The sequence below is a fragment of the Tenrec ecaudatus genome, chromosome 6, assembly GCF_050624435.1.
Source record: "Tenrec ecaudatus isolate mTenEca1 chromosome 6, mTenEca1.hap1, whole genome shotgun sequence".
Lineage (NCBI taxonomy): Eukaryota > Metazoa > Chordata > Mammalia > Afrosoricida > Tenrecidae > Tenrec > Tenrec ecaudatus.
The window spans coordinates 108,230,771-108,240,226 of record NC_134535.1 but is presented as its reverse complement, the minus strand read 5'-3'; positions in this window follow the sequence as shown (position 1 = coordinate 108,240,226).

The window sequence follows — 9,456 nt, the reverse complement described above, 5'->3', positions numbered from 1 at the left end:
TTTGTTTTCAGTGAGTTCGTCATGAACATCATTATCTCATTCTTGAATATGTTGAAATATGTTTTCATATCAACTTAAAAATGATACTTGGGCTACCTTCTGTGCTGCATATTTATTTAAACAATCACAGAAAACTTATTTAATGCAAACATTCAATATTTCCCTGACAATGTTGTTAGTAACATACAATTCTTTAGAAAGTTTCCGAGAATAGAGAGAACATGAATTTAAATGTTCCTTAGAGGTGCTCATCGATCTATGTGAAGGAATCTCAAAGAAGCAAACTAACTGGAAGATAATCCATATTTGTACTTGTTCCAAGGAAAGGTGACCCAAAAGAATGTAATATCATTAGAATCACACAAAAGTAAAATTTTGCTGAAGCTAATGAAAAAAGGCTACAGCAGTAAATCAACCCAGGACTACTGAGAGTTCAAGCCAGATGCAGAAGAAGAAATAGAAAGGAATAGCATCACTGATCTTGACTCAAAGCAGAAGATATCAGAAAGATGTTTATTTGTATTTTCTTTAGCAGTAGAGACTTTTGACTGTGGGTGGTGGTTCATGCTAAAATAAGAATAATATTATGAATAAGGGAATTCCAAAGTATAAATTCTCAGTATCACCTTGATCTGTTTGAATGGCTGCCTCTTGTCCTATGTACAAGTTCTTCATGAGCTGCAAGAGGCAGCTATTCAAACAGAACTAGGGGATACTGAGAATTTTCCATAGGAAAGGGGAGAGTCAGGATTTTATCTATATGTATTCAATCTGTATGCTAAACATGTAACCAGAGAGGCTGGATTATATAATGAAGAATGTGGCATGAGGTTTGGAGGAAGGCTTATTAACAATCTGCAATATGCAGATGATGTAACCTTGCTAGCTAAAAGTGGGGAGGACCTGAAGTATTTCTGATTGAAGATTGAGGATTACAGTCTTCAGTATGTAAGGAAAACAAACATCCTCACAACTGAACCAGCGGGTGATGTCAGGATAAACTGAGAAAGGACAGACATTGTCAAGGGTTTCATTTTGCTAAGATACACAGTCAATGCCCATGGAAGCAGAAGTATAGGACCTAATGCTGCATTGCATTGGGTAAGTCTTCTGTACAAGACCTCTTTAAAATGCTGGTAAATAAGAATGTCAATTTGAGGACTAGCGTGCACCTGACCCAAGCCATGGTATTTTTAATCACCTCATAGGCATGTGAAAGTGGACATTGAATAAGGAAGACTGAAGAAAAATCTATTTGAATTATGTTTTTGGAAAAGGATTTTGAACGGTTAGAAGAGCAAACAGACTTGTCTGGCAGAAAGTACATTCAAAATGCTCCGTGGAAGCAAGGATGAAAAGACTTTGTCTCACATACTTTGCACATGTTGTCAGGAGAGACCAGTCCCTGGAAAATGACTTCCTCCTTGGTAAAGTAGAGGGGCAGTGAAAAGGGAAGGCCCTCAACAACATAGATTTCTACAGTGGTTGCAATGATGGGCTCAAACATAAGAACAATTATGAGGATGGTGTTTTGTTCTATTGTACACGGAGCTCTCCATGTCCCTACTCAGGGGTATCTAATAACAGTGTGCTATGGAAGCTGGACCGTGCACAAAGGAGACTGGAGGAAACTTAATGCATTTGAATTGTGGCATTGGGAAAGCATATGGAATATACCGGAAGAATGAACAAATCTGTCTTGGAAGAAGTACACCTGGACACATCTTAGAAATGAGAATGATCTTACATATTTTAGTACTGGGAGGTACTATTCTCTTGGAAAGATCATTGCTGATCAGGTACAAAGAAGACCCTCAATGAGATGGATCGACACAATGGATGAAACAATCATAGGATGATTTGTAAGAATGGCATAGAACTGGGCAAGTTTTATTCTTTTGTACAAAAATTTTGATTTTCTTTTGTTCTACAGTTTTGTCTTACTCTGTCTGTGCCTCACTGTCAGGATTCCACTTAGAAGAATCAGTAGTGGTAGCAGGCCATGATCTAGATCTCCTGGTCTCAAGGTCATGTAGATGGGTTCATGTGGTCACTATGAGTTGGCACCTACTTGAAGGCACCTACCCTAAAACAACAGCAGTTGTTTACAAGAAGCCATAAACACTCTGTGTTATGGTAGCAACTGTTTCTTTGGGGATTTTTAGTCAGTAATCATTTCTTTGGGAGAGTATTTAGGTTTGAACCTATCTCTTTACTTTTTAATGGCAATACCTATTAAATTTTGATGGTTCCATTGCTTAAACATCAACTCTATCTCTATAAATAGTCCACTGAAATTTAACACTTCAACCCCAATTATGGCTAAAATATTAAAATAATATACAAAGATACATAATTCAAAGTAGCACTAATAGGAACTCTTATTACTGTGCCTTGGCTGGGAATGCACTGTTTAATTTCCCATGCAATGGTTTGCTCTATGCAGTGCTTCCTGACACTGAGTGTGTTACCCACAGTGGGTTAGCACTCCACTCTGGGTCTCACCATTTCCTTTCATCCGTATGTGCAGCCCCTTCTCATCTTTGTTTTTGGGCAATATTTGTCCTTTTGATCTTGTTTATTGATTGCTCTAAGAAATATGCTTCTCCTGGTGTTACTGGGATTTTGCTATTTATTTGTTCTTAATGGGTCTGCATATTTTTTGGCTGAAAATATTCTCCCCAAATGGCAATTCAAGTTCAGAAGGCTGCCTTAAATACATAGTCTCGGGGATTCCTCTCGTCTCTGTTAGACTAGAAAATCTGACATTTTGTGAATTTTATTTTTTGTTCAACATTTTCTCTGACTGTCTGGCTTCCTCTGTTATAAATCCAATCAGAACAGTCAGTGGTGGTAGCACAGCTCCATCTCATTCTTCTGGTGTCCAGTTTGTACAGATTCTGACTTATGTAGTCCATTAGTCCTTTGTACTCATTGCCCCCTGGAGACTTTGCTTTTATTCACCCTCCAAAGCTCCAGGTAAGAAGAAACCAACAGTTGTTTCAGTCAGTAGTGGTAGCACAGCTCCATCTCATTCTTCTTGTACCAAAAGCATAGGACTGGGTGGTATTTCGTTCTTTTGTGCATAGGGTCTCTCTGGGTCAGAACTGACTCTATGGCACCTGTCTTAGGCAGGGTTCTTATGACACTCATGATTATATATCTACATTAACCTATATATGTGTGTGTGTGTGTGTGTGTGTGTGTTTATATAGTGTGAAGGAATATAAGAGCTAATTAGTTAACACAGAAGTACAGAGGGCTCATTTCAACTCACTTTCATGGAACAGTTTATATACTGAAGGTTCTTCAACTCACAAGGATGCTGCTCCAAGGTCTAGGAAGCAAAGAGCAGAGTCTGCCTGCAGGCAAGACAAGCAGAGTTGGCTTCAGACAGCAGATGGCAGGGTTGGGGCAGCAACAGCCAGTAGCATGAGTAAGTCATGAAGCAGGTCCCATTGGGGTCTTAAGCTGTAAAATTTCTCACATGCTGACACAATCTTCCAGCAGCAGGTGAAGAAGTTCTCAATGGGGCTTCAAGCTCTAGGGATGCACAGCAAGGCTCGATGATCCATGGGTTGTGTTGGCCCATAGTTAGTGCAGCCCACAAGGTTCGATGGTCCATGGGTTGGCTTGGCTCATGGTTAGTGCAGCACACAGTTGAGGCAAAGGACTAGCTCAAGCAGCAGCATGCTAGAACCATCCTCAGGAAGAAAGAGAGAAAGGAGGCCTGCCTCAGAAAACATTGATCTCAGGCATCCTCTAAACAAGCTTCCACTTGATTAATCCCTTCCCACAAGATCCTGTGAAGGTCTAGTCGGCACAGTATAACTAACCATCACAGCACCTAACTAAATTAACAACAGCATGATGGTGAAGGAGCCAGAGATAGTCTTTGTATTGTTGACATTTGAAAAGCACAATGTAGAAATACTGTATAAAGAAGCATCACAAATTTAGCAGTCTTCTCTGTGCCTTGTAAGGACCTTGGAGATCTCTAAGCTTGAGAGAGACTTCATGCTGGAAGAGTCTCTCCTAACATGTTTCCAGACGCCCAAATCTACCATCTGGTTGAAGCAGCTGTGAAGAAAACCTTTGTTGTGTTGTTTTGTAATTTGTTTCCACTAGTGTCAGACAGACCCTCAATGAGGAAATTAAGTGATGTAGTACAAATAAAGTTATTACACATAGATAAATTGAACTAGGGCATGAGAAATGCCTAAGAAATACCTGACATGCTAAGGCACATAAAGAGATACATAAAGAGAATATTTCCAGGAATCATAGATTACAGAAATGATGCTTTTGTGAATCATAATTTAATAGCCAGAATTAAAATTATGATTCTGGCTTTAAATTTTGTGTTATTAATGCAATGCTTGCTTTTAACATTAAAATGATTTATAAATGATCTATTTTTAATATACTTTTGTTAAAGTATATAAAAAGCAGTCTGAACTAGAAATCATTTAAGTTTTTGTTTTTAGAAAAAGGTAATAAACATGTATACTAAGTAAAAACAGTATACATGTTCAGTAAAAATTATACATGTGTAAAAATATTTTTGAAAACCCGCCATAACCTTGCTGTTCACAATAAGTTTGTATTTGATTCCATTGTCATCTAGCATTGTGTATTACTTCAGATTGAATGTGAGCTCCATGAAGCCAGCAAGTCTAGTCAGTTAAATTTTATTTATTACTATGGCATTGTGAGTTACACGTTGGACTGCAAACCAAATGTTCAGCTGTTCAAAACTACCAGTGACTCCATGAGCGAAAAATGAGGTTTTCTATTCCTGTGAAATGTTCGTCTCAGAGATCCTCAGGAGGCAGTTCTACCCTGTTCTTGAGGGTTGTTATGAGCTCAGAATCAACTCGATGGCAGTGAGTATCTTTTAGTGCTCAGAGATTTGTCTAATTCATGGTCGACATTCAATAAATATTTCTTAAATTAATAAGTATACCAAATGTATACTTATTGCATACATAATTTAAAAATATATATTTGATGTATACATTTCTATATTCCTTGTGCTTGCCCTTTTTCTATGAAGTAAAAAGGTAAGATTTTCTACTCCAGTAAAAAGTTAGTCTCCCAAACCCACAGGGGTCAGTTCTACCCTGTCCTGGAGGGTCGCTGTGAACCAGAATTAATTTGTTGGAACTAAGTTTGTTTTTTCATTAAGTTATGTGCTATTAAGTATTTTAAATGACTGCATTAGATTCAACTAATGGATAATTTGTTTAACCAGCACTCAGTTACTAGTCTCTTACTTAGAGATAGTTGGGAATTTTCCTCACTAGAAAAAGGACAATGAGTGAGTACAACTATTTTCATACATCTTGATATCTGCTCCAAAACATCCGCACAAATAATCATATCAGTTTATGCTCACAGACTATTATAATTTCCTCTTTCTTCTAACCTGAGAGCTTTTATTTTTTTAAAAAAGTAATTAATTGAAGAAATAAAAATGATGCTTCTTGGGTAGTTGAAATATATTTCATTATCAGAGATTTTGAAACTTTTATTTTAGATAGGCCATTTAAAACTAAATTTCATTAATTCTTTACCCATTTTAACACAGTGGTTCTTAAATGTGATAGATATTTATTTTCATCTTTTAACTTGCCTATTACTTTTAATTATTTCTAATATGAATATCATTCACATTTTATACGGCAACATCTAGAAATATTTTGCTCCCCTTGGAAATTTTTCTTAATTTTATGATTTATTTCTATGCTTAATAAATTCTTTCTTCTGCTATAATTAGATTCATTCTCACCTACTACATTCTTCTACTTCATTATTTAACTGTACTTAATCTGGGATTTAGTTTTATTTGTGGTATGGGATGAATTTAATGTGTCAAATAATTCATTTTTTGTCTGCTGACTTAAAAGTTACTTTATTTTATATACATTTCATATATTCTGAATTTTCAATAGGTGTATTATTCTTTTGCAATAATATGCCTTTTGTCTCATTGTATTTCCTTTTTATTGTTTGGAATATATTTTAATATTGGCCGAGTAAATATGGCTTCATTAATCACCATTTCCAAAATATCTTACATATTCTTAAGATAATACACCAATCACCAGAGGTCACTGTCAAGACTATTGGAGTTTAGGAAATTCTGTCTTGTATAATGAGTAGAACACTGGGAGAGACATAGGAACTGAGTTTCCCTTCCTGCCATGAGGATAAATTGCTATGTAACATTCAACTAATTTAGTCCCAATCATTGAATTTTTCCCAGCCTAAGGTTTCTTTTCTGTAATATTAGGAGTTTTGAGAGGATTTTTAATGAATATAATCATTATAAACTTTTCCACCAACTCTGCAAATGCAGGCATAGGTAATTTTTACAATTAATTATTCTAATACTCCGTGTGTCTAATTACTCAGAGAGAGTTGCTTTGTTCTCCCCAAGTGGAGCTCTGGCAGAGTCGTGGAATAAGCATTGAACTGCTTATCACAAGGTTTTCAGTACAAAACCCACCAACTCCTGCAAGGAAGGAAGAGGAAGTCTCTGTAGTGGTAATGGTTGGTGTACGCTCAGTTTTCTGCCCCATTTCTGTGAGTCAGAATTGACTCGGCAGCAGTGACTTCTGAGTTTTCTTATCTGAATCCTTCTCTTAATTTCATGGCGAGGGAAACATGCAATCTCACCAGTCTGCTACAGCTACTGTTTTGCACGGGCGCGAGACTTTAAATTAGACAGATTGTGTTAGCTCATTTGATGGCTCTGCCCTGCTCGTGGATCTTGTCTTTCTGCCTCAGTCATACAGGGAAGAGAGGAGAATAATAATCACCTGATTAACTCTTGGTTACAGCAACTAATTCTCAACTCTGACTCCTAAGGTGTCAAGTCATGACTTCTTTCAGTGTTTGCTGTCTTTCAAAACTAGATGACCATTCTCATTCCTCTGCAGAGAGTATGCTCTTGTAAAACTTCAGAACCCAAATCACCTGATCATTATCACTCATAGGTCAGACACACCTGTATTTAACAGATTTGAAGTTAAATTTTAAACTGGTATAAGTACTCCCTTACTACTGTCCTCTAGACGTTGTCACATTACACTTTCACCATGCTGGATGGTTAACTCAAACCAAATCCATTGGCATCAAGTTGATTTCGTCTCATAGTGACCCTCTAGGACAGAGTAGAACTGCCTCCACAGGGTTTCTGTAGCTGTGATCTTTAAGGAAGCAGACCGACACTTCTTTCTCCTGAGAAAGAGTTGGTGATTTTGAACCATTAACTTTTGGTTAGCAATCAAGTACTTGAGTCACAGTGACACCAGGGCTCCCAGGGGAATGTTATACATAAAACCCATAACCCATTAGCATCAAGTGGATTCTAACTCATAGTGACTCTACAGAACAGAGCAGAACTGCCTCTTTGGCTTTCCTTAGCTGTAAATATTATGGGAGAAGAAAGCTTAATCTTTTTCCTGCCTAGTGCGTGGTAAATTTGTACCACTGACTTTGTATTTAATAGCCAAATCATAACCCACTATACCATCAGGGATCTAAGGGTATGGTAATTAGCCAAAATGTCTATGTAGATGCCCGCATGGCTTTATTCTTACAAAGAAGTGGAGAGGGAGAGTGTTCCAGATTAGCTCTGAGCAGCTGTTTGAGAGCTCCTTAAAGTATATTCCTACTGAAGGAGAAATTGTATTTTCACCCTGTCACATAGGATAATAAACTATCTTCTAGGAAATGGGGTCCCTTTGCCAACCTTCTATGAAAAACTTCTCTGGTCCTTCCAGTGATTCCAAAATTCACCTTTTGAATAAGGGTACCCTTTCCCCAGTGTGTTAGGTAGAGTTTAGAGAAACACAACCAGTGACAACCATATGTGTATAAGAAAGAAGTTTATATAAAAAATAATTTCATTTCTAGAAAGCAGTCTAATTCAGTCCAACTCAAGTCTGTTGGCCAGATGCTAGTCAGAGGCTTTCAGACTCATGCAGCTACCAGTGAATGACACAGGAAGATGAGTGAACTTGGTAGATACAGAGTCACGTGGATCCAAGGTCCACAGGAATACAGCAGTATGCTGATAACTCCCAGTTGGCTGGAGGGCCACATTGGTGGCTTGCCCAGACACGAGACACAGGGCCCAGTCAAGCAAGAAGACAAATGCAGGCAAGGGCTAAATTCTTCTCAGTGTCTCTTTTATAAAAAGGCCACATCCCCAACCAGGCTGTGACCTGAGTGATAGGCTGGACCCCATTCATATTTTCTTACAGATGCCAGGTTGACACAAAAACCTAACTGTAACATCAAAGATTATTACTATTTTAAGAACGAGAGCAAGATTGCAAATGCATGATCGATTTCTGGGCAATGTGACTGCAAGAAAAATTGGCAAGCCACAACATGATTGCTATTGTCATCTAAGAATTTAATGTTAGTCCCATTGTCAAAGCCAATTTGAGTGTAAATGGTGAAATACATAGAGATCTGTCATTAAAGTCCTGCCACCCTACCTATCACACTGCTCTTAAAATTACACCTCTGACATAAGCTCCTTGGGTTTCACAAATATTTGTTTCCTTCTTTCTCTCAGTAGATATTCCTGTTAAGGCTTTAACTGGTCCCAGATATTGTTCACAGGTAAATATTCAAGAAGATTTTTCTTTTATTAATTGGGATTTTATATATATATATATTATCCTATATATATATATTATCCTATATTTCAATCACGTCAAGTAATATTGTACAATTGCTACCACAATTAGTGTCCAAACATTATTTTGCTACATGGACTCCTTGTCATTGTCTCCCTTTTACCCCACTGCCACCTCCCACTGAATCCTTCTCCCCCTTAGTCTATTTGCTATCCCTATAGGTTCATCAACCCCGAGTTTTATAGACCAAAAAACAGAAAAGCACATAACACAGCTTCAAGAGGGTGACCTCCAATGACACTACACTTCTGAGATACACTCTAACATGAACAATCAAAACCAAACAAAACAATACAAACCAGAAATACTGAAATCTTAGAAACCAGATCAGGTCCATCCTGCACCATAGGAGAGATCTGCTGGCAAAGTTTTGATTGTTCAAGTCAGATTTATTCTTTTGATCTATTGCTTATTGAGAATTTTCATAGCTGAATCTTTAAATAGATCATGTGTTTAATATATTTGAGGGAAGTGCTGATATTTCAGGTTTACCTGGGCATAGAAGTCTTACTAAAGGGGCTTTGGAAAATTTAAGGATTCCAACTTATCATCTGGTCATATCCAGCTGAGCTTTATTGATAACTATTTCTGAACCTCACTCTTTCTGCGGGACATGACATTGTACTGTAAGTTCATTTTGTCTTTGTAGTATGGGATAGACATGAGGGATTTCACACTTCAGTCACCACGCTCTCTTCCCATTCTTGTAGATACTCTTGCAATCTCTTCAAATGAATGA